At 35.7% G+C, this 27135-nt stretch overlaps 1 long non-coding RNA gene across 1 annotated transcript; it reads left to right on the plus strand.

The window, feature by feature from the left end:
• The first annotated feature begins 7069 nt into the window (after positions 1-7069).
• LOC110904893 lies at positions 7070-10682 on the plus strand. The gene is made up of 3 exons (XR_002572832.2): positions 7070-7218; positions 7289-7356; positions 10340-10682. It is a non-coding gene; the product is annotated as an uncharacterized LOC110904893 (long non-coding RNA).
• The last annotated feature ends 16453 nt before the right edge of the window (positions 10683-27135 follow it).

Here is a 27135-nt window from a genome sequence, read left to right on the forward strand (position 1 = left end):
GGCTTCTTCCGTAATGAGTACAAATGCCCGCCCTTTTGGTTGATTTGGTTGTGTCCTATCATTTCTTTTAAGTTCGGGACATTCAGATCTCATGTGGTTAGGGTCTCCACATTTGAAACACTTCTTCTTTTCCTTGCATTCTTGAAGAGCATGACCCGTCTTTTTACAATTTGGACAAGGAAAACGACATTCCCCCGTATGAAAGCGTTTGCAAATTTGACATTGAGGAAATGTTTTAGGCCTTTTAAAGTTGTTATTCCGGGTGTCCCCCTTTCTTTCTTCCCACTTCCTTTTTGGTGCGGAAGATTCAGCCTGCCGCAGAATCATCTCGGCAGCCATGACGACGCCAGCCTCAACAGTTTCTGCAAAAGTCTTGGGAGATTTTGATTTGATAAACACCCTCATTTCAGAGGGTAGACCCCAAATAAACCTATTGATCAGTTGTTCCTCGGCCAATGCTAAATAAGAAACCAGTCGAGATATGTCGTTGAAACGAGAAACATACTCTCGATAGGTTTTATTTCCCATTTTTAACTGAAAGAATTCCACTTCCAGTTGCTCGGTCTCACTGGGAGGACAATACTTAGCAAGAAACTTATGAATAAACTCCTCCCACTTCATCTCCTTAACCTTTTCTTTTCCCTATGTTCGGACCACAATGTTCCACCAGTGAAGGGCTTCTGCTTCAAACATATGTACGGCGAACCATACTTTGTTGCGGTCATAACACTCACATATGTCTAATACTGACTCCATTCTGTTGAGCCAGTCTTGAGCTTCTAGTGCTCCCTTTCTTCCGTCAAAGGACTGAAGTTTACAGGACATGAAGTGCTTATAAGTACATTCCTTTGATTTGGAATATTCACCTTTTCCTTCTAATGGCATGGTTGCAATAGTGTTTTTCGTTTCGCCCATTCCTTCCCTTTGAACTGGCGTGGAGGTTGCTGAGCTTTCTTCATGTCGTTCTCTAGATTGGTTAACATAACCGGTTTGTGCATTCTTCATTACCTTAGCCACTTCCACAGCTATATTGTGGATATCCTCAGTATTTAGACGCATGCTTGTACTAGACCGGGACCTGACACTATGAGAGGGAGTTCGAGTCCTATAAGAACTTTCCTTTCCCCTTCTGTTATACTGATTATTTCTAGACCCTTGTTCATCTCTATGTTCAGACATTGTCTCCTTCCGATAGGAATATGAGTTTAAAGAGTTACTGGTATGTATGATACATCATTATAATATAACAACTATATACGTCACATAGATATATATATAGCACATAGAATGGCACAACATAGTTTACTTCTTCTAGCGTCACTCAACTGACTATGCAAGTACTTTTCCTGAGTACATGTTATTTGGCCTAGTCTGAGTGTGCTATTTAATCTTTAGAGAACTAATGGTTAAAGCTTAGGCATTCCTTCAATACCTAATTCGCTAAAACCTCGGGCTCTGATACCAACTGCAACACCCTCACCCCGTACCCCGGGTGATTGTGCACAATTGATACACTTACAACGGAAGCAAACTAAACTTTCATTAAAACTTATAATAGTCTGAGTAAAACACTTTATTTATTCACAAACTTTTGGCAACTAAGAACTCTTTGATCTTCTAAAACTCCACAACTGTCAAGTAGTTCCTATAGCTTTCCTCATGACTCACCTGAGATAAGTATACTCAAAACGACGTCAGATATATACTGGTGAGCTCATACTATACAATTTTTATAAAGACAGACCACAGTTTACATTATATGCATACACAATATGGGCATGTGACCACATTATAGTCAGGTTGGGCCTCATTGAACCTTATAGGTCACATTTAACTTGTCACAAACCACCGTACAAGAGACATACTGGTCCTCCAGCTGTGTCCCCCTACGGCCGTCACATAGGTATGAGTGTGTGTCGCTGGACCTTATAAGCACGAAGTGCCTGTGGGTACAACACCTTATTACCCTTCCCAGAGTGACACACCTCATTAAGCATAATAGGATCCCATATACCCCTACTGACACATGCATACTGCAGCATTCTCATTATTACCAGTTATGGACAAGTATACTATCACAGTTTAAAAGACAAGTATGATAACTCACCTGATTAGCAATTGCTTAACTGCCGCTAGTACGACTGGGTTATGTCTCAAGGTCCTGACACAATTACATAATCCTAGGTTAGGTAATGGTACACCTAACTAGTCATTATCATGGTTGGATATTGGTTAACCCTACCTTGTTTAAGCATGGGTGATCAGTCCATGCCTAACTAAGGCTAGGCTACCCAATACCCGCCCCTGACAATAACCCTAGTACCTAAAAATAATACTAACACTACTACTACTAATATATTATTACTAATAATAAAACTAATATTAACTACTAAAAATAAATAATAAATAACTAAACATAAACTTAAATGAGAGTATACCTCAAAACTATCTACGGCACGTTGATGTAGAATTTCCCTACTCCTGCTCCTACTCGCTCTCCAAAAACGACTACTAACAACACCCAACGGGGCATCGTATACTCGGGATTCTCTATACTAGAGCATTCCCGTTAAAGAAACTGGTACCTAAACAAACTACTGAGACTCTTATTTAAAGGAAGCAAGCAGGCACCTCAAATGATGTATGTGGGATAAGTGACGTGCCTACCTGCCTGCTTGACCTGCTAGCTTGCTTGCTTATATATATTAATTCAGCTGCTTAACTCGTTTTTCTTGTATAACTTTTAAAATATGACGTTTTATAAAACGACGAATATGTCATTAGAACGAGCATATTTTTATCTACGTTTTAACCTAAGTTTCATTAAAAACGGAGTAAGGTAAATAAAATAATATATTTAATTATTAATATTAACGGTCTCCTATATTAGCCAAGGTTTGTCCAGATATTTCACCTTTCACACAATTATCTTCCTCGTTTAACAATATATGAAATATAAATTACATATTTCACACGTTTATAACCAGCACATTAAGATTCGGGGTATTACATTTACCAATTGTGTGGGTTGGATGGTAAATAAATTTTATAAAAGTATGATTTTATGATAATTTGACGAATTATGTTTCATATACATATTAAGCAAATAACACAAAACTTTTATATAATGATGTTTAAGTTCTACACGTATCACATTGGATGAAGTTATAATTAGGTGATATTTGATTCAATCAGTTTTCTTAGAACCTAAAAAAGCTAATCAGTTTATTATTAAAAAGTCTATAATACAAATTATGTTAAAAAGCAAAAACATAAGAATTATAAATATAAGTGTATCATATGTTTTTATAAGACATGTCATATGGATATATATAATGGTGCATAAATATTCATATATTAATAAATACTTATTAGTCGTTTAACTAATGTAGATTATTAGCTTTAATAATACAAACTTTTTGATAACGAATGATATATATCATATAATTAAAAACTTAGAAAATAATCACATATTATATATAAACGTTTCAAAAAATGTTATATATAAACGTTTCTATTAAAAAATGTTTTAGAAAAAGTTAAAGAAACCTTGATAACTGAACTAAAAGAAAATATTAAAACTTTTTTTATATATCTCACATCTATTTTTTAGTTGTAGTGTATTTTTTTTCTTAACACTTGTTAAGAAAACATCCTAATAAATATAAATGATTTTATCTATTAAATACAAACTTTTTGATAACGAATGATATATCATATAATTAAAAACTTAGAAAATAATCACATATTATATATAAACGTTTCAAAAAATGTTAGATAGCGTTTGGTATGAAAGAATAGAAGGTGGAATGGAATAGATCATTCTGATGGAATGAAAAGAAACATGGTTATCATGTGGTAATGGAATGGAGCATTCCAATGGAATGTAACTCCTTCCAAATATAACAATTTTCATTCCTTGATAAGGGGGTGTTTTTATTTCATTCCTTCAAGGAATGGAAAGAAATATATTATTATTATTATTATATTTAAATTAATATATGATAAATTTAAAAGTGAATGAACAGTAATCATTCTTTATTATGTGATTTTTTATTATACCTTATATTCATTTATTAGACTATGGGGTATGGGGCGTGGGTTGGATACAAATATCCAAGTCACCACCCTGGGTGGGCTTGGGTTTCGGTGTGGCCTCTTGTACGGGAGTTTCAGTCCGGGCGTTGGGCATGACTAGCAGTCCTCCGTGGCCGGCTCTCATTGGCTGGGTTGGCTCGGTCATAGCGGCTAGGTTTAAATTTTAAAAAATAACCGTTTGGCCAAGCCAAACGGTTCACCCAAGTCACTATAAAACCCCCCAACCCCACCGCATGTCCACATCGCTACTCCAAACCTTCACTCCACCTACCCGAACCCGCTACCCACACTTGATACCGGCACAACGCGATGAAGGGCCGCCAACCCAGTGAGACCCGTTACTGGCCGGAAGCTTTCGCTAGCTACCGGCACAACGTGGGGAACGACCGGCACAATTTAAACGCGTGCCAACACAAGTGGCACGAGCTACGACCGAAGCTCGACCGTTTTAAAACCTACTACGATAGTGTCCCGTGCGGTGATATAAGTCACGAAGACTGGGTGGCGGTGGCCAACATCCAGTTCCGGGGCAAGGAGCGGAAGCTGTTTGACAAGTTCGCCCTGATCGAAATCTACCTAATGCTTTAGGTTTTTTTTTTTTTAATTTTGTAATCCTTTTTTTTTGTAGAATTTTGTAATTTTTAGGAACTTTTAATAATAATTTTAGGCTTTTTTTTTTAATTTTGTGTGTTTTTTTTAATTTTAGGTTTTTTTAAATTTTTATAAAATTGGCCAACCCACGCGGGCTAGCCACGCCCCACCATACCGACCCAACACGTCACTTACCAGCGGGGGGCTCGAAGTCCACGTGTCAATCCATGCTCCAAACCCCCGCTCCACCATACCTCACGGTCGAAAACACCAATGCCTTTCACGCAACGCGCGTAATTTAAAAACACAAAATTATCAATTAGCAAGAACTTGGTGTAATAGTTTTTGTACTTTGTGTAAAGTTATTTGTACAAAGCTTTCCACATATCTCTTCTACAAAATGTTGCTTTATGAAGTTGAACTTCATGCATTGGCAGTTTTTTTTTTTTAATTAATTTTTCTTTTGTAATCCAATGTCCGCGAATAGAAGACGTTATTTCTGAAGCAGATTTAAACTAAAGTCTTTTTTTTTTTTTTTTTTTTTTTTTTTTTTTTTTTTTTGCAAATTGATGTTCTTTTGTAATTATGTAAGGGAATTTTGTGGTGTGACCGCCCTCGTTTATAAGTTGGTTTTGTTTCTAAAGAAGTTTACCTTTTAAAAAAGAGTTAATTACTGTTTTCGTCCCTGAGGTTTGTCAAAAATAACGGTTTCAGTCCATTAGTTTAAAAATTGCGATTTTAGTCCATTAGTTTCATTTTCGTAACCATTTCAGTCCACTAGCTTAACTCCATCCATTTATTTTGTTAACTTTGAGTTAACTAACTAATTCAGGGACGGTTTGCGTCAGTTTTAGAAACACAGGGACTTAAGTGTAAACTCTAAAACATTAAAACAAAAAAAAAAGTAAATTCCAAAAAATCAAATAAATTCCAAAAAAACCAAATAAATTCCAAAAAAATTCTAAAAAATAATAAAAATTCTAAAAAATCATAAAAATTCTAAAAAATTCTAAAAAAATCCAAAAAATCCGTTTCGGCGCGAACTGTTTCGAACCCGAACCGTTTCGAGCTTAACCGTTTCGACGCGAACCGTTTCGACCCGTACCGTTTTGACCCGAACCGTTTCGAGCTGAACCGTCCGTACCGTTTCGACCGGAACCGTTTCGAGCTGAACCGTTTCGACGCGAACCGTTTCGACCCGTACCGTTTCGAGCCGATCCGTTTCGACCCGTACAGTTTCGAAGCCGAACCGTTTCGACCCGTACCGTTTCGAACCGAACCGAACCGTTTCGACCCGTACCGTTTCGAAGCCGAACCGTTTCAAGCCGTACCGTTTCGAACCGAACCGTTTCGAGCTGAACCGTTTCGAACGGAACCGTTTCAAGTTGTACCGTTTCGACGCGAACCGTGTCGTATCGAACCGAAACGGTTCGGGTTGAAACGGTACGGTTCGATACGGTTCAGCTCGAAACGGTTCGGTTCGATACGACACGGTTAGGTTCGAAACGGTTCAGCGAGAAACGGTTCGGTTCGAAACGGCACGGTTCGGTTCGGTTCGAAACGGTACGGCTTGAAACGGTTCGGCTTCGAAACGGTACGGGTCGAAACGGTTCGGTTCGAAACGGTTCAGCTCGAAACGGTTCGGCTTCGAAACGGTACGGGTCGAAACAGTTCGGCTCGAAACGGTTCGGATCGAAACGGTACGGACAGTTCAGCTCGAAACGGTTCGGGTTCGAAACAGTTTGCGCCGAAACGGATTTTTTGGATTTTTAGAATTTTTTAGAATTTTTATGATTTTTTAGAATTTTTATTATTTTTTAGAATTTTTGGAATTTGTTTGGTTTTTTGGAATTTTTTGATTTTTTGGAATTTACTTTTTTTTTTAATGTTTTAGAGTTTACACTTAAGTCCCTGTGTTTCTAAAACGGACGCAAACCGTCCCTGAATTAGTTAGTTTACTCAAAGTTAACAAAATAAATGGATGGAGTTAAGTTAGTGGATTGAAATGGTTACGAAAATAAAACTAATGGACTGAAATCGCAATTTTTAAACTAATGGACTGAAACCGTTATTTTTGACAAACCTCAGGGACGAAAACAGTAATTAACTCTTTAAAAAAAGATGGTCCTTTATTGTTTTGTTTGTTTGCCACCGTACAACGTTATAAAAAAGTTGAGTTGATTCTGTTTGGGAACTTAAGGGACTGTTTTGCAACTTTTTAATGGATAAGTGCTGAATTTATATAAACTCTAATTTACAACATAACTATGCATATGGTGGTTGTACTGTATGCATAACATGTGTTTTGTGGTATTGCATGTTGTATCTTAAGTAATGTTGTTTGTACATTACTATTTAGAATCCACGTGTCTTCTTTGTATCCACATTTCACAACTTTACCTTTTTACTTTCTCTCTCTCACACAATATAACACTACTGATTCTCAAAGAATCGCTTCACTCAAAATCACACCACCAATTCAACGACCGAATTTCAGTGATCTGCATACGGCAACATCGATAGTTACAGGTTCGTGATCTCTGCATCACATTTTCTTCTTTTGACATCGAACTTAATCTTGATTTCTTGATCTTTACAGCAAGATTTTAATTGGGTGTTTAGGACTACGATTCAGAGCAACATGTAGCATCACCATAGATCGAGATGGTAAGTATTCTCTGCTACTGGACTCATTGTTATGTGCTTGGTTTTATTGTCTGATGCTAATTACAAATGATAAGTCAATTTGTTATGTGGTTCGTTTGGTTCTGATCATAAGTTATAATTTGGTTAAGGATCCTTCAAAATGTCCTTTTGCAAGATATATGCTCACTCTGATTATGATTCATTTTTTTTAGTTTTTGATCTTTGGATAAACATGTTATGATATGTATAGAAAGAAATAATTAGTGCTTTAAGAGCACTCTTTTTGACATTGTTTTCTATATTATATATCGTTGGGAAAAATATTTCAAGAATCCTTCTAAAACCCTGAATCCTAATACTGTACCCACCTATACGGCTTCGATATGGCATCTTTACCCGAACGATTGTGCTTCATATGGCCCTTCACAAGTCGGTCAGCGTCAATAGTTAAACACATTCATTTTGGCTCTTCCAAATATCTCATAATGTCGTCTGCAGAACCGCATTGACGTCTGCAGAACCCATGTATCATCCGTATTATTCGACAAGACCACTGAGTTGAGGTCTGCCGTTTGCCTCCCCAGCTCATCAGTTTTGCTTCATGTTTCGAGAAGAAACTACTAGGTTATTGCAGCTTTCAAAACGGGTTCGGGTCGATTAAAAAAGGGGTTGTTTTGGTTTGGGCCGAAACGGGTTTGGGCTGAAACTGGTTCGTGCTGGAACGGGTTCGAATCAGGCCGGGTATCGGGTCGGAACGGGTTTCGGGTCGGGTCGGGTTGGGTTGGTCTAAAACCCCCTTAATGAGTATCCTTACTCAAATTTAGGATTCATGAAATCAAATTGTTTTTAGAGTGATAGATAATAGAAAGCACAAATTAGTGTTACAATCAAAAGAGAAACAACTTAAAATATGAAAAAATAGTGTAAATATCACCTTAAATTGATCGTCCAGATGTTTTAGATATTGGTAATATTCTAGAGCTTCACGAAAGGTTTTAGAATCTTTGGAAACAGGCAAGTCTCGCACAATTCGGTAGTACAATCGGACCAGAAAGGAACCGAGTTCTTGCATTGTAGTAACTGTCTTTTTGCGGCTGTTTCAAGATGAGAAAGATATGCATCGTGATGCTTGATCCAGACGTTTGGCATCACCTACACATTACCATAATGTATTAAACTCTCATAGTCCTACAGGCATAAGAAATATATTTGCACTCAAACATACAAGATGCACCCCTATTACCTTAACCTTAAAAATAACAGTTTTATTTAAAAAAAATGCTTTGTTTTTGAATATGTAGATAAATTCATACAAAGGTTACTCATTCAGTGTTAGGCTTATTATGGTGGTGGACATAACTTTCTATCAAATTTGTTGAAGTTGTTTCTTGGTGCGCATTGCGGTCTACTTTCCCGAAAGCGAATTGGGTGAACGATATTCACCATGGTCCATTACGGCGAAAAACTTCTCACGTATAGATTAACGGACATTACTTTATTACAGCTGATGCGTATTTCAATCATGTCCTGTCTGGCAGAGGGTGTGTGTTTTTAACCGTACCCGAATAAAAGCCACCCGACAGGGTCTGGCAGAGGGTGGGGGAAACGAATTATGAAGTGTCTGGCTGAGGGTGTGTGTTTCAATCATGTCCTGTCGGCACAGGGTAGCAAAACGGGTTCGGGTCGATTAAAAAAGGGGTTGTTTTGGTGCTGGTCGAAACGGGTTTGGGTTGAAACGGGATCGTGCCCGAACGGGTATCGGGTCGGAATAGGTTTCGGGTGGACATTGAGCGTTTTTGGTACCGGTTTTTGGCGGTTTTTGCCTTAAAATACCGAGTAGTGCAAAGATCTGGATACAATCGACTTTGACTCTTCATGTCACATTGACATTTAAAAATAAGAGTTCTTGGTCCGGTGAAAGGCATCAGTGACGGCGTTACGTTTCTTGTGTGTTCTTCGATGTTAAGGTCAGTAGACTGAGTCCCCACGGTTGCTGTTAATGTGTAGCCGAAGGCAGCAGTGAATTGTTCTTCACTTAACTTTCGTTTCTTCCATGCGGTTTCATATTTCTTTAAAGGCAAATTGGATTTAAATAATCCCAACTCACGTGGATAAAGTGTCTCCATAAACATTTCTTTTCCAACTTAGTTACAAAACTCATCCTTCAAGCTTTGACTGTATGCTAACTTTAGTACTATACCATTAGTCAATCATTAGAGTTAACCTTTTCTCGCTTCGTCTAATAATGCAAATTAGTCGATGCACATGATTGGAGGACCAATTTTGATTAGAATAAACCTTTGTAAACTTAACTCCACCAAAAACACCCAACCCCAAGCTTAACCAACAAAAACGCCATCTAGACGAATCACCAGGTAAACATAACAAACTCAACACCACTTGATGTCCATGGATTGCTTAAGAAGTCCGTTCGTTTTAGGCTTTTTTTAGCCTGTTAATTTGTAGCATTTTGTTAGCCCACAATCCATAGATTATAGTACAACGGGTTAGATACACAATTATAATGATGGAAAGGTCCTTGCATAATTTTAGTCATTACAACATTGAAAATTTGGAATTGGATGCACAACAGTAAAGATTTGAACACATCATTGTAGTTGGCAGGAGTATCACAATCTCATTATTTCAAAATAATTAAAACTTGAAAATTAAACACATTTTTGTAAGAGCCATACACACCGTTGTAAATAAGTTACGACACAAATGGAATTCTACAATCATCAAAGCACACTGAATTGAGTGTTGACTGTTGAGGCCCATAAGAAATCATGCCATAGATGTCGAAGGTGTGAGTATTGTTGAATATCAACAATTCTCAAGGAATGTTTATTTACTTTACATATATGTAGTTTTTGTTTTGATCAACTGTCGCTTATTTATTTAATGTACATGTGTATTTAAAAGTGCACTTTTGTTTATGATCAAGTATTGATGTAAAATCCATTTATATAAACCTTACTAACCAACCTCTTTGCCATCCCAGATAACAGCAACACTTCAAAGAAGGGACGCATCGGGCGCGGGGAATGATATGGACGTCGAACACCTTTTTGTACAGTTGCCAAGTAGAAAAAACGCAGCTGTAGGTAGTAGTTAAGCAAGCCATGTCCTCTAGGAATATGTCTTTTGTGCAACTTATGTAACTAACATAGCTTAGTGTTAGTAACCTAAGTTGCAACTATAACATATGTACAAACCTGGACACAAACTCTTGGTTGTATCTAATCTATCTAACCTAACAGATGTAAATCACAACTTGCTTAATGTAAATATAAGTCTAGCTCCCCGCCGCATCGCGGCGGGTTACTCTTCTAGTTGATATCTAATATATATCAAAAGATTTATTATTAATTCTTTACTATTAATAAATTATTATTATTATTATTGTGGCAATTATATTTTTGTCATTTTAACACATTTGTGTTTCGTTATTTCGTCTTTTTTTATTTATCAAATTGTATAAAGTAATTTTTCATTTTATTCATATATGAGTAACCAAACATCACATTGGAATGGAATGATTCATTTCATTCCGTTGTCCATTCCATTACTTCGTCAATTCCATTCTCTCGTTCATTCCATTACCCCATACCAAACAGACCCTTATATATAAACGTTTCTATTAAAAAATGTTTTAGAAAAAATTAAAGAAACCTTGATAACTGAATTAAAAGAAAATATTAAAACTTTTTTTATATATCTCACGATCTATTTTTTAGTTGTAGTGTATTTTTTTTCTTAACACTTGTTAAGAAAACATCCTAATAAATATAAATGATTTTATCTGTTAAAAATCGGAGTGAGAAAAATTGGTTTTTAAAAAACACCTATTTTGGTAAATACTTTTCAAATCGTCCATTTTGGTAAATAAGTTTTCCACCAACACCCTTTTAAGAAAAAACTCGAGTATAGAGTCAATGAACATATGCGTTGATAGACATTATATTTTTGTAATTAAGTTTAAGTATTATTTTTTTTGAACGGCCAACATAAATTTTATTATTAAAAAACTAGCAAGACGCTAGACACCATATTTACAAAAGTTTAAGTATTATTGTCTAGTGGAAATGAATATGATCGGGTGATTCCATTTATGACACGATGATGCTATAGTGGTCCATTAGTGATCCAAATTTGCCGCTAAAAAAAGTAATCGTTGTTGTAGAGTAACAATTATATAGTCACATGACTAAATTAGAAGTTGTTAATCAATGTTATTTTCATGCAATTAAGGTTAAATAACATGACTAAATTTAATATCGTTTATTTTCATGTAGCTTTGATATTTGGTTTAGGAGTTAAGTGTCATTTTCGTTCCTATGTTTGGTGAAAAATGCCACTTTGTTTTGGTAGAAAATGTCACTTCAGCTCAAAAAAAAAATAAATAAATAAATAAATTGCGTCAGTTCCGTCCTCAACATTTTTGAAACATGCCACTTCAGTTCAAAACATTTTTGAACTTTTTGAACTGAAGTGGCACGTTTCAAAAATGGTGAGGACGGAACTGACGTAAATTTTTTTTTGGATTGAAGTGGCATTTTCCACCAAACTACAGGGACGAAAATGGCAGTTAACTCTTGGTTTAGTTTTAGTGTTAACTCTATTGGTTAAGTACTACAATTGAATTTTAAAATTCATACAAAGTTAATTTAGAGAAACATTCTATGAACCTATAGATTAAAGATCCTGTATATTAATTCAAAAGTGTGAGAAGTGTAAGAAATATTGTGGAGATGACATGTGTCATCAATCTAAATTAATTTAAAAGGGTAAACAAGTAATTTTCTCATTGATTCAATTAACTGATAACCTTCCATAACCGCCACTCTTTATTTTTGGAATACGATTTAATCTACGAATTTGTATTTTTTTTTATCGTTCACTAATTGTAACTTTCTGAAGATCGCAGAATGAAGATTTTATAGAGTGTTATATAGTGATGGATGCAGAATGAAGGTTTTATACAGTGTTATAGTGTTATATTTACTAGTAGCAGTCTATGATGATGTATAGTGTTATACTGTTATATATTATGGTAGGAGGTCTATGATTGATGGATAGTGTTATATAGTGCTATAGTGTTATATTTTTCTTGTAGCAAGTCTATGATGGATGTATAGTGTTATATAGTGTTACATAGCGTTATATGGTGTTATATAATGTTATATAATGTTATATATTTCTGGTAGCAGTTACATGTTTCCGGATTTTTAGAATGTCCGGATTTTTAGTGTTAGTTTAAAAATGGATCGCTGGAATTTAGGAGAGGTTACCTTATTTGAAACATATAAAAAGACACTATTACCCCTACAATTTTCAAATCAGTCCAAATAATTAAAACACAATTTACAATTTGGTCCTTATTAATCTCAACCATTAATCTTCTCACGTCGGAAGTTGGTCATGGACACCCCCACACGAATGCTCCGTGACGAGACTAATGATGTTGGTTTTGTAGGATTCCGACGAAGATCAACAAGCGAGTAGTCCGGAAATTAAGTCTTCAAGGTCGTGCTAATTTTGGTCTCGAAAAATTGAATTTGTGGATTTGTTTGATTTGTACATAACATAAACATATTGTTGATTTGCAAATAATTAAAAGATGATCACACATGGGTTTCAGAGTTAGAAGCATAATGTATAATCTTATTTATTTACCACGTTGAAAAGTTACGTAGACATAACTTTGCATGTACGCCACCTTCATACGCTTAGTTTCAGTGTAGACTACGCCGAGATGGGTGTAGACGACGCTAGATTTCCATTGTTGATTCCCACGCACCCGTACTAATCCCAAAACTTGCGAGCTTTTAATTACTACCCTGTATGTAAGAAACACAAACTATGTAAACCATATTCGATGCAAATTTGGGATTAAGAAAATATAAATTATATACAAAAGACGTGTACAAAACAATCACCCGTCAGTAGCATGTTCAACGTCTACTTATAGATTTATCGTTTTATCTAACTCTTTTATAAACATACCATAATCCCTTTACCTACGCTTTCGTTAAAACACGTTTTTTTTTTTTTGGCAAATTCGATAATCAGAGAGACTTTGGTATTGCACCTAGGTCTTCCTCCAATAGTAGATTGTATATAAAAGCTTATGGAACAAAGTTTACCAATGTTTTAAGATCGCATGTACTTCTTCCATATTAATGAGGATGTAAGTTTATAAGGTAACAATGTTTATATTGACACATGCCAGATTCATTTAGTTGCATATAGACAATCATCCAAAATTCCAAATGAATTGTTTAAGATCCCAGCTTGTCTGTTACCGAGTTATCTTATATAACTATTAATTCATTTCTTACACTAGAGATGTTATGGAAAATTACTTATATCGTTTTTACGTTGGTTATTTTTCTTTGTTTTAACAATTACAATACGTTATGGAAAATTAGAAAGTATATGAAAATTAATTATTATAAGAAAAGTAGACAAACAGAGCATCAAATCCTAATAGATATAAACTAAACACTCGAAATTTTAGAGATTATGTGGGTTTGTGTCACGTATTACAATTATTCATAAAAATGTATTGGTTTTTCATATTCTACATGAGTGTAAAGTTAATACGGTATGAAGTTGATACCCAAGTACAAGTCGCGTATCACATGCATTAAGTAGTCATTACTGGAACAAAGTAGATTTTGTTAGGAATGGCAGAATTCTATATACAAATATAGAGCGAGCCAGTTAGAAATTGTAAAATCCGAAAATTACATCACCGCGTCATGAATATTAAGTCCAACCACCTATCCCAATTAACAGAACCCAATCCAGACCTACTACGCATCCACGAATATTAAGTCCAACCACCTATCCCAATTAAGAGAACCAAATCCAGACCTACTACGCATCCAAAGAAAAGAGTTTTTCTTGATGACTTCTATCGTACGCCGATGCATGTTCCTGAATTCCTTGTCATTCCTGGCTTTCCATATCTTCCAAATAGTGGTTAGCAGCACCGCCTCTACCATCTTTCTCCGGTCCTTAGAGCCAGGTAATGCCGCCAACCAGTTCCAAGGATCCTTTAAATTGTAGTCTAGACCGGCGATGGGAAGTCTCAACCAGACCAAGACTTCCCACCAGATGGACTTTGCTGCCAAGCAATTATTTAGAATATGAACAATGTTTATATAGTTATAAAAATAATACTTTGATAATTTTTAAAGAAAAATTGATAATACTTTGATAATTTTTAAAGAAAAAAGGGAAAGGAGAAAATGGAAAAGGTAACGAGTCAACTCCGAAAATCAAACGATAACCTGTAAGTCTTGATATATTTATATATTTATACACTTAGAGACTCTTTCTTTATCAAAACAAACTAGGTTAGAACCCCGTGTATTACACGGATTGAATAAATATTAATTTTATATACTAAGTCATAAAAAAGTTACATCTTTAAAAACACGTGCGTTGCACAGATTTAATAAACGCGTGTATTACACGGCTTGAATACATATAATTTAATCGGTTAACACACATAGTCGTCAATATATGTTTTTGGAAAATGAACTTTGATGTGCTATATAATTTTTATTATATTTTACTTTGTTTATTTATTTATTATTAGGTTAGAAACTTGTGTATTACATAAGTTATAACATTTTACCTTGTTTTTTTATTTATTAATAGGTTAGAAACTCAAGTGTTACACGTAGCCGAATCAATGAAATATTAAATAGTTATTGATAAGTAAAACAAAAAAAAAGTTGAGAAAAGAAAATTAAATAAATAATAGATAAGAGGAAAAATGAAAATAATTGTATATTAATAATCACTCAAATTGATATTAATAAATAACCCGTTATACTAAACAATATATATTGATTCTACTATATGACAAAACGATCCATTTATATATATTATGTGGATATATTATATATCATCTAATAATATACATATTGTAGCTTATTGGTATAATAACTGTATAATCCCTTATCCTGCATAATCTAATCTAATTTAATACGCATATAAGTAAATAAAATTAATAAATAACCCGTTATACTAAACAGTATATATTGATTCTACTATATGACAAAAACCATCCATTTATATTTATTATGTGGATATATTATATATCTAATAATATACATTTTGTAGCTTATTGGTATAATAACTGTATAATCCCTTATCCTGTATAATCTAATCTAATTTAATACGCATATAAGTAAATAAATACATGATCATTTAGATGTTTCTTAGCTAAAAGAACACACAAAAATATGCAGGAATCTTATATGTAAATATTAATTACGGTGAAAAGTATACATACAGACTAATTTATAGAACGTTATATATAAATTAACTATTTTGATGTATCGGGATACAAACAGACTAATTTATAGAATGTTATAGATAAATTAACCATTTTGATGTATCGCGAATATCGATAATAAAATGAATTTATTTAAATAATTTGAAGATAATTTTATGTAAAATTAATATATTACCTTTATAGAAAGTTAATAAATTAGACATTGTTTTCAGAATAAAATTTAAAGGATATGATAACTTAGACAATCCATATTGATAGTTAAAAAAATCAGGCATTGTTTATTTAATTTTCAAGGTATAATATTTGACTTAAGTATATCCAACATCTTAAAGCTGGTATTATTTTTTCAGTTTAATTTATTATTTAAATAGCAGAAGGATAAAATGTTATTACATTTTAATTTGTTGTTATTCTTATCATTATTAGATTAGATTAAATATTATTATTATTTGTATTAGATTAGATTAAATATTATTATTATTATTAATAATTTTAATCAATTAAATGAGAGAATAACAAGTGTCTCAAAACAGGTTTCTTTTATTATATAGTATAGATTTCAGTGTGATTTTATATTTCACACTGATATAACAATTATTAGTTAGTGAGGATGTGCTATTTTATTTTACATCAAACGAAACTATTTTGTTCGGATTAAGGTCCTTTTAATCTTCTTCTAACATTCAACTTATAAATTTTATTAAAAATATTAAAATCTTCGCGTTTGGGCGTGGGCGAAAAACCATATAAAAAACTAATGTCAAAACCCATCGAGCTGCATTGACAGCATCGTCGCAACCAAGGGCGTATCTTTTAAGGGGCCAGGAGGGGCGTCCGACCCCCCGAACTTTTACCTCAGTAGTGTTATGTATGTTCGTTTCGTGTAGAATTTTTTACATATATACGTTTTCGACCCCCGGTTTTATAAAAATAAAAGAGTAAATTACAAGTTTTGTCCTTTATCTTTACATCAAATTTTAGCCAAAAAGTTGACAGGCGGTGTCCTTTATGTTGCCAAATCTTGCAAGTTTTGTCCTTTTAGCCAAACCCAGTTAGAATATTTGGTTAAATCTGGTCATGTGCCTTGCACATGAGAGCACTTTTATCATTTTATCTCCTCAGGGACTATTGTGTAAAATATCTTATATTTAGGGGTTAGTTTCTAAAAAATAAAAAGATTATAAAGAAGCCCTCTCTCTCTCTCTCTCTCTCTCTATCAGACGTGCTCTCTCTCTCTCTTCTCTCTTTCTATCGACTCCAACTTTCTCAGATCTGGAGGGTGGCTTTAGCGGTGGTGACGGAATTGGTGGTGGTAGATTAGATTGAAGGTGGGTGCGTGGTTGATGGTGGTTGTTGGCGGCGATGGAAGTGGATGGTTCCAGATGGTGGAAGATGGGTGGTTGCAGATGGTGGAAGATGGGTGATTTAATCGCAGAACAATTTAGGGAAAGGTTTGAGTGTGGGTATTCATGGATATCGATTTTGTTTAATCGGTTGTTTATCGATTTTGTTGAAGAATTCGTTTTTAGGGATTGGGGATTTTTGGGGGGATGTTGGTTGTTGATTTGGAGATGGTGGAGGGTGGTGGTAGGCGGCGGTAGATGATGAAAGGCAATTGTGGTGGTGATGGCGGCGGCGGTAGGTGATGTGGAGTGGCGGTGGCAGGTGGTAGATGGTACAAGTAGGTGGGTGGTGGCAGTTACAGATGGTATGGGGTTCATGGGTGGTGGTGGTGGTGGTGGTGAGGGTTGTGGGGTAGCAGGTGGTTGTGTGGGGTGTGATCAGACGGCGCCGACAACAAAAACAACAATGGCATCACCCACACCAAGTCGCCTCTTAATGTCGGTCAGTACCTTCTTATTTTCGGTTGCCTTGCATTCTTTTGTGGCTCTCAGCTACATGTAAATTTATTTATACCAATCTGTGTAAATAAGATTGAAAGTGCAAACAAATTGATTTGGAATTTGATGATTTGATGAACTGTGAATTGATGCTGTGAATTGATGATTCCATAAGTTGCAGATTATTTGAACTTATATGATATTAGTATACTTAAAATCGATCCAGTTATGCTTGATCTGTGTATGGTAATTGTTAGATGGTCCCTACATGACAAATGGTTCTTCATCTTTTGGGTGTCATGATTGTTATGTTGGGCGGTTTAAGGTGTGTTTGATGGTGGCGGTAGTGGTGGTGGTGGCGGTGGTGGTGGTGGCGGCGGTGGAGGGTGGTGGTGATGGTGATGAAGGGTGGTGGTGATGGTGGTCAGTAATTTACTCTATATAATAATAATAATAATATTTTAATTTTTTTTGTTTTATTTTTAGATAACATTAAATAAATGGGGTAGAAAGACTAAAATGCCCTTGAGTGACCAGATTTAACCAAAAAATCTAACTGGGTTTGGCTAAAAGGACAAAACTTGCAAGGTTTGGCAACATAAAGGACACCGTCTGTCAACTTTTTGGCTAAAGGACAGCGCCTGAAATTTGATGTAAAGATAAAGGACAAGACTTGTAATTTACTCAAAATAAAATTTACTTATATAGAATTTTTAGGTTCGGTAACTTCCGACCCCCCGGTGGAAATTTTCAAACTTCGTCACTTTTCGCAATGCCAGAATTAGAATTTGTAAAAACACAACAAATTTATCTAATGTATAATTCCCTATCGAAAAATTTTCTAGACAAGTTTCACATTCATATAATAGAGGGAACGATATAAATAAAAAGAAGAAAAACTGTATTTGAGTAAGTTTCGTCAACGCCACACTCAAAGTCAAATTCGCTTTTCAAGAAAAAATAAATATAAATTAGTAAATTGTCTGGAAGAAAGAAGCAAATGGAGTGTGGTTTACAGGTTTAAGATGGTTGGCAAGTGGTTTAGACGTGTGACGCGGTTTCTGTTTAATTTTGTGTGGAGTGGGTCCGTTCAGTGTATACTTGCCTGGCCCATTAGCGTTATCTTGTTCGGGTTGTGCCCGGTCAATTTTCATCTATAATCATCTCTCTTATATACTAACTAGTTTAATACCCGTCCGGTAGACAGGTTACGTTGATGTATTATATACGAACAACATGGATGAACCTATCAACACAAAGAAATAAAACAATGAGTCAGAAAATATACTCATCCGGTGGTTAGGTACTTTAACGCCATAATTTCATCACTATATTGAATTGCATTCTAAATAAAAAAACTGTTTTGTTCATGCTCAAATTACAAGTCATTAACATAAGTTCACTATGAAATGAAAGTTTAGTGCAATTTAGCGTCATCATTTAACATACTGCATTATGTAAAGATCATAAATAAAAGAGTAAACTTCCGTTTTGTTCCCTGTGGTTTGGTCACTTTAACGGGTTTGTCCAAAACCTTTAAAAATAGCCATTTTCCTCCAATAGTTTGCTATGGTTTTTCCATTTTGCTCCCCGCCTCTAACTCTATCCAAATTGTCTGTTTTTTCCGTTTTGCTCCCGTAGAGAGCAAAATGGAAAAACCATAGCAAACTATTTGAGGAAAATGACTATTTTTAAAGGTTTGGGGCAAAACTGTTAAAATGACCAAACCACAGGGAGCAAAACAGAAGTTTACTCTAAATAAAAAAGAAGCCCCAACTTAGTAATAGCATATATAAAGCCATGCTTGTTTTATAATGGCATAGTAATTTAGATTTATTGGTGTAATTTATAGTAAATATTTACTATTAAAAATATAAAATTATATTCATTCAACCCGTATAATACACGAGGTTCTAGTGAAACTATAGAAAAAATTATGAGAATTGTGAATTCAATCCATGAGAAACAAGAACCTCAAAACACACGCATAACACGTATTTATTTCAAATCCTGCTAACTAAAACCCTTATAGGCCCCCATATATTTCATTGCATCAATAAATCGCTAAACTGATGACTTACGACACGGAATACAAATTTGGGCCAAAATAAAAGAGTTGGATCATTTATGGGCAAAGAGTGATCCAATTTATGGACAAAGGATGACCCAATTCCCAAACACAACAAACTAAATTGAATTATGTTTTTTTTAATATTTTTACACTTAAATATCATCTTTCTAACTACCATCTAACTTTACACTTACAACAATTTAACCCATACAATTTTTATAGGGGACAAACATCATACCACTGTCACTAGTCATGACGTCATAGCTTCTTAAATCTTTATCAAGTAAAACCGAAATAAAGATTTCAATTAAAATTCTTAAATTGGGCTAAAAGCATGAAATTTAAAAGCCTGATTGGCAAGGAGGTAATTGGCTTGCCCTAGTCCACCGTCAAGCTGCATCGGTGTAATGTAAGTGTGCATTGTGCAACCCTCTCTTGCCATTAAGTAATCCACATAAGCCTCTTTGTAACTTCTCCAAAATAAATGCTTCTATCTTTTTTTAGTATCCTGAAAGTGGTTTTTTTTACTATACAGATTATGAAACACGCATGACGCATCATAATACCATGAACATAGGCTTTTGACCCACTTGATTTGGTTAACTAAAAACACGTAGCCCTTTTGTTAACCCTTTTAAAAATATTATTAAAGAGTTACGTTTAATTTTATAAAACTGAACCAACATCAGCCGGACATCTCTACTAATACATGAATTCATATTTATGGTTTTTGGGTTCAATACGATGAGTCAGTTTCAGTATTTTTGCACTACAAGTACCGTATAACAAGGTAGGTTTATAACTCGCAACTTTATGTTTGCAACTTTCATTTTTTTTTTTTTTGAACGGTAGATCAACTGCATTTCCAGCTTACTTCAAATGGCCAGCATATGCTGTTTAAACCCTTCACCCCAAGTTCCCACAGGAGGAAACCACTTAGTGGAAAACCCCCCGACCAACTGGGCTATACCATATTGGCTTGCAACTTTCATTTAACTATGTATGATGCTACTGTAAAAATATTTTATATTTTATGCATATACTGAATTTTCGCCATATCACGTAGGAAATTCCTTTAGTTCACGTCTATTTGTTTAATAAAATTCTCTCTCTTATACTCTCTTGTTTTTCTATTTATCTTTTATGATACTTCAATACACTAGTGTTGGAAGAGATAACCCGAATTTAACCTTTAATACCAACGAAATATCCTCCCATTAGATTAACTCGAACCTGGCCTACCCTCAATTTTGTTATGCCTATGTCGCATATGAGGTACACGCATGACAAAATGAATGTTAATTCCCACCAATAGAATGAGAGATGTCACTATCTGAGACAATGATGCCTTTAAAACGAGGGCTTTCACCATATGATAGTGACATCAGTTCATTCAAAGAGACTTTGTAACTCTGACACACACTTATACTTAATAGTATGTAATCTCTTCCAATCAATACTTAATCCCAAATCGAAATGTAGTCACAGGGAGACCTTTATGTTGGAAATTTTAGTGAAAATGAGTTTTTCACTAAATATTTTGGACATCAATAATATTTATATATGTGTTGTATAAATAATTATTTATGGTTTGTGTTCAAACTATGTCCAAATAGAGCTAAGATGAATACGATATCGAAGCTTGAAGTTGTATGTTTGGAACAAACAAAGATGAATAAAATGGATTAGTTTTGTCAACTTGTCCCACATAGGTGGGATGACAAAACTTAAAGTGGTTTATAAGGAGCAGCACTCCTTGTATATTGTTTCCTTAAAGGCAAACACTAGTGGGGATCCTAAAGGGTGCAGAGCAGCACCCTTACTCGTGTACATATGCGCACGTGCCGTGGGCTATAGGCCCTATATAGTGCACTTTGAACTTCGCACACCGCTTTTGTATTTTTGTCCATGAGCGCGTGGTCAGATACACGGCGGGTCCGCTTATGGCGCACCCTTGGTGGCGTAGGCGGATGCCATGGCATGTCGATGCGGCGCGAGCTCCTTAGGCGCATGGCGCACGTCATTGGCTAGGACGGGGAGTGCAGGTGGCACACGAGTATGGACGGCGCATGACCGGGTGGCGTCCTGGTACGCGTAGTGATCCGTATGGCGCGCATATGGCATGTCGTGAGATCCTTGAAGCGTGGCGCGCGAACTGGCAGGCCAGTTCAAGCATGTGCAGGTTTGCATTAGTAACTAGGCGCACTGGTCAGGGTGTTGCGCGCATAGCGCAGGTTCTAGTGCAGTGTGCGCGTTTAGCATACGAGCGGTCTACGGCTCGCATAAGCGTGGATCCGACTGTATGGTGTGTAGCGCGCTTGGGCGCTGGTCACGATCAGTCATGTCACACCCCAATAATTCCACGTATTACCGATGGGCCCGGTGGGGAGTATCGTGATGTAGTTGATATCATCATTGTCAACATACACAAATATATAGCACAGCGGAAGGCTGGGTAAATAAACTATTACAAACCATACTGTCTGTCGATGTTCGAATACAAGAATAATACAGACTGGAATGTAATAAGATCCACAGGCGGATCATAAAGTACAAAGAAACAAAAACTACAGACTCCGGGTATCTATGGGATTTGCAAGATCCTCTACAACACCCTATAGCTCCAGCCTACTTCGATAAGTACCTGTTAATTCAATCTTTAGGAAAATACGTCAGTATACACTGGTAAATACAATTTAACTGACTCGTTTTGAAAACATTTGAGAAAATAGGTTTAGATGCACAAGGCACAAATCCTTTATAACTTGGGACAATCTTATTAAAATCTTGTATACAGTTTTACATGCTTGTCATACATGTGGGGCCGGTTTATAAGCCGGACATGATTAACTGACTCACCACTTATAGAACCCATAGAGGAGTTATCCCCAACTTGTGGGTAAATTAATATTTAGCATTTGCATCTGTCAGGTGCATGCCTGCACCCCGTGCATAGGTCGTGGCCATTAATAACTTAAATGAGCCAAGGATATCCAGGACACGGTCGTTAACCCCCAAATGTTTATGTTATCAAACAATACAGATTAAAACGGGTTATGCAGATTTATTAAATCATAATCCGACATAATAATCCCATACCCGACCAAGCGGTATTAATATACCGTATCCCAAGCCCGTATAGGGAAAATAAGTTAAAAGTATTTACCTGATGTAGTAGTAAATTCCTAAAGTTCTTGAAAGATACTTTTTACCGGAAGCTATAAATCTGTATAGAAGATTTAATTATCTATTAGGATGCTAACGGGTCTTTACTTAAGTCAAAGACTTAGACCGACTAGCTAGAAAGAAACCTTACGGACCTAACCGGTAGATTAAACGGAAATCGGGATAGAATGTGTTTTAGACCCGACAAGCTTGAATACTTGTATAATATGGGTAAACTAAACACATTCTGGAAAATGAGGTTTTAATGACAAGGTTAAGCCCGTTTCGGCTATTTTACGTAAACTAGTCACGTAAACTAGTCACGTAAACCGATCCGAACACGTACATGCGTAACGGGTAACCGGACAAGCTATAAACAGGTCTTAATCATTATTATGCTCAAAATATGTTAATATAACAGTAGTATATCAACATTTATGCCCAAAAGCAAATTAGACCAAAATAAGTCCCATAAGGGCATTTTGGTAATTTTACATAGACTTTTAAAAGCTAAAAATTTGGTTCCTGAGTTTAAAACTTTAACTTACTGTAATATTGTGTAAATTAACTTAAAACATCAGTAAGTTATGGGTTTTAAATGATAAATATAGTTTTGACTCATACTAGGTGCTAAAAACGCTAAATATGTGATTTAAAGGGCTATTATGGTAAAAATAAGAAATCTGATATTTTGGTCAGATTATAAGGTTCAAAATAATACATTTATCATTTAGGATCAGTGGCAAAAAGTTTGGCTTCAAAATATTATGTAAAACTCAATTTATGCATGAAAAGGGCAAAATCGGTAATTACCGGAATTAGGCTATAATCTTATGTTAAGTTCAGTTTAAAAATAAATAAAAATCTTCAAAAATCCCAAAATAATATTTAACATCAGTAGGTAAAAAGATTGGTGTCAAAAATTCTGGATGGACCTAATGCTAAATATGCTTTTTAATTACTAAGTAGTTCTTTAATTACGATATTTAGCATAACTCTCACTCTAGACCTCAAACTGATGTCAAACTTTCGGGGCATGTCTAAATATCAGTAGCAAAGGTTTTAGTTCATTCATATTGCTAAAAATCTCGGTTTTATGCAAAAAAAGGCGTTTTAGGCATTAATGAGCATAATTACGATCAAGAGCATAAACTACAAACGATTAGGCACCATGCAATATAACTTCAGAGAGTTATACTACAATGTATTATGGTCCTAAAGGAAGCTTAAAACATGGAAGAAATAAGCTTGAATGGGTCAGAATTGAAAGTCATAGCAAAAGTCAAGCTTTTGCGACTTTCGGTTATAATCTGCCCTTAGACGACTAATTGTCGGATTAGAACTGATAAAACATGTTTATATAGTCATTACCGAGTTATTAGAATGTTATAATATAATTTAGAACCTCAGCTTTATTAATTTGAATCATTTTTGTCAATTCTGTCCAGTTTGACTTTTTGTCAAACTATTTTGACCCGACAATTAATCAGTCAAACGAGATAATTAGGAGACACCCTTTCAGGGGTTAATCACCTATACTAATGTGGTTTCATAACCACTTTCAATTTGATCAGTGGTTAAGCCACATGTAAATAAAATGAAAGTCAAACTGAAACTACTTAAAAGTTTGACTTTAAGGCAATTAATCTAAATTAAACAACTAAATAAGTAATTAGAAGCTTACTTAAGGTCCTAGCAATCTTTTCTACCCTTGAAAATCTTCTCCAAGTCCTTGTGAGCTCCAGAGATCAGTTATTTTTATTGTTGCAAATGTGAGTTTTTGAAACTCAATTTCAAGGCCTATTTATACTAGATCATGAACTCTTGGATCATGCCCAGCTGTTATGGAAGGCCCTAGGATCACCCCAGGTGTCCTAGTGGTTTATTTTTACCGTTCAACAATCCATGGTTTCGAAACAAGTCATTTGGAGTCGGTTAATCAGCTTAACATACATCTGTCCAAAATTTCTGCCCAGCGACGATCTTACGGACCGTAAGCTGAAAGTCTTGCGGCCCGTATCCAGCTCTTACGGACCGTAAGTCAAAACGTATGCGGTCCGTAACCGAACTTAATTACAACGCCCAGTTGCGACCTTACGGACCGTAAGCCTAGGGCCATACGGTCCGTAACCGTTGACCAGAGGACAAAAATTTTATAACTTTTATACACTTCACCATGCATTTCTATTGTCCGAATCTTGACCCATAATTTAGTACAATAGTCCATATAACCATTTCTGAATGCCCAATAATAATGCCATGTAATTGTGTTTCCTTGTACTTAAAGAAGTTGTCCAAACATGAAGGTTTGTCGGCTTTTCGTATGAACTTCAAATTCTTGAATTGAATTATGAACTATTATTAGTAGCCGAGGTTTAACCTCCCTAATAGCCATTTATCAACGTGTCAATATGATTTATAAAGCTTTCGGGAATTATTCATAAAGGTCATTCAGAGGTAAACTTAACATGTTGACATGTTTAATTCCCGTAGCCTTATTTTTCATATGTATACACGAAATGGCTTCTTGTATTCAATTAACCTTTCGATTAAGAACAAATCTCCCACGAAGTGTCAATCAGAGGCTCAAGTTTGGGCATGTTGACCTTTTAAGTCCTTCACAAGAATACACTCGCTTAAAGTTCGGGACACGTGTTTATATATAACTGGACACGTTTTTACGTGGTGTTACATCCTCACCCCCTTAAAAGAAATCTCGACCCCGAGATTTACTGGAATAAGTGAGGGTACTTCTGTTTTATAGTGGACTCCACTTCCCACGTATACTCGGGACCTCTACGAGCGTCCCACTTAACCTTTACTATAGGTACATACTTTCTTCGGAGCTTTTTGACCTGTCGATCCTCGATCGATATAGGTTTCTCAATGAACCTTAAGCTTTTATCAACTTGCACATCCTTATGAGACATTGTTAGGGATTCATCAGCTAAACACTTCTTGAGGTTACAAACGTGAAATACATCATGAATTCCACTCAGCTCCTCTGGCAATCTTAGCCTATATGCTACACTGCCGACACATTCGAGGATCTCGAATGGTCCAATGTATCTAGGGCTCAACTTGCCCTTTTTACCAAAACGCATCACACCTTTCCAGGGTGACACTTTTAATAACACTTTGTCGCCTACTTCAAATTTTAGAGGCTTTCGCCTCATATCAGCATAGCTTTTCTGCCTATCCCTGGCAGCTTTTAGGCGATCTCGAATTTGGACAATCTTGTCCGTAGTCTCAAGGACTATATCAGGTCCAGATATCTGAGCTTCTCCCACTTCTGCCCAACAGACAGGCGTTCTGCATTTTCGACCATATAGTGCCTCAAAAGGCGCAACCCGAATGCTGGTATGATAACTATTGTTATAGGAGAACTCAATCAATGGCAGGTGGTCATCCCAGCTACCACCTAAATCAATAACACATGCACGAAGCATGTCTTCCAGAGTTTGAATAGTACGCTCACTCTGACCATCAGTCTGAGGATGGTAAGCAGTACTAAAATTCAAACGGGTGTCCAAAGATTGTTGGAAACTTTTCCAAAAGTGAGAGGTGTATCTAGTATCTCTATCCGAGATAATAGCCACTGGTACTCCATGAAGAGCTACAATCTTATCGACATATAACTGGGCTAACTTATTAGAGCTATGAGTCTCCTTGATGGGTAAGAAATGAGCTGACTTCGTCAGTCTATCGACTATCCATATAGTGTCATTTCCGTGCCTTGTTTTTGGTAACTTGGTTATAAAATCCATGGTTACCATTTCCCATTTCCAGGTGGGAAGTTCCGGCTGTTTTAGAAGACCTGATGGCTTTTGATGTTCAGCTTTAATCTGAGCACATGTCAGGCACTTAGCTACATGGGTGGCAATAGATTTCTTCAAACCTATCCACTAATAATTGGCCTTTAAGTCTTGGTACATCTTGTCACCTCCCGGGTGAACCGAATACTTAGAATTGTGGGCTTCCTGAAGGATCACATCCCGAAGTCCTCCTTGAATGGGAACCCTAATTCTACCGTTCATTCTAAGAATTCCATCTCTTCCAGGTGTTAACTGTTCAGCGGTTACACCTAACTTTTCATTTGGAAGATTATCTTCCAATACAGCATCTTTTTGTGCAGCCAATAGCCTTTCATTCAAATTATTCTTCAATTCAATGCTCTTTGCATTGATCCTAATCGGCTTAACTCTTTCCTTCCGGCTTAGAGCATCTGCGACTACATTCGCCTTACCGGGATGGTAGCGAATTTCGCAATCATAATCATTTAACGTTTCCATCCAACGACGTTGTCTCATATTGAGTTCTTTTTGATTGAACAAATGTTTGAGACTTTTGTGATCTGAGTAAATTACACATTTTGTTCCATACAAATAGTGTCTCCACAACTTTAG

The sequence above is a fragment of the Helianthus annuus genome, chromosome 14, assembly GCF_002127325.2.
Source record: "Helianthus annuus cultivar XRQ/B chromosome 14, HanXRQr2.0-SUNRISE, whole genome shotgun sequence".
NCBI classification, from domain to species: Eukaryota; Viridiplantae; Streptophyta; class Magnoliopsida; order Asterales; family Asteraceae; genus Helianthus; species Helianthus annuus.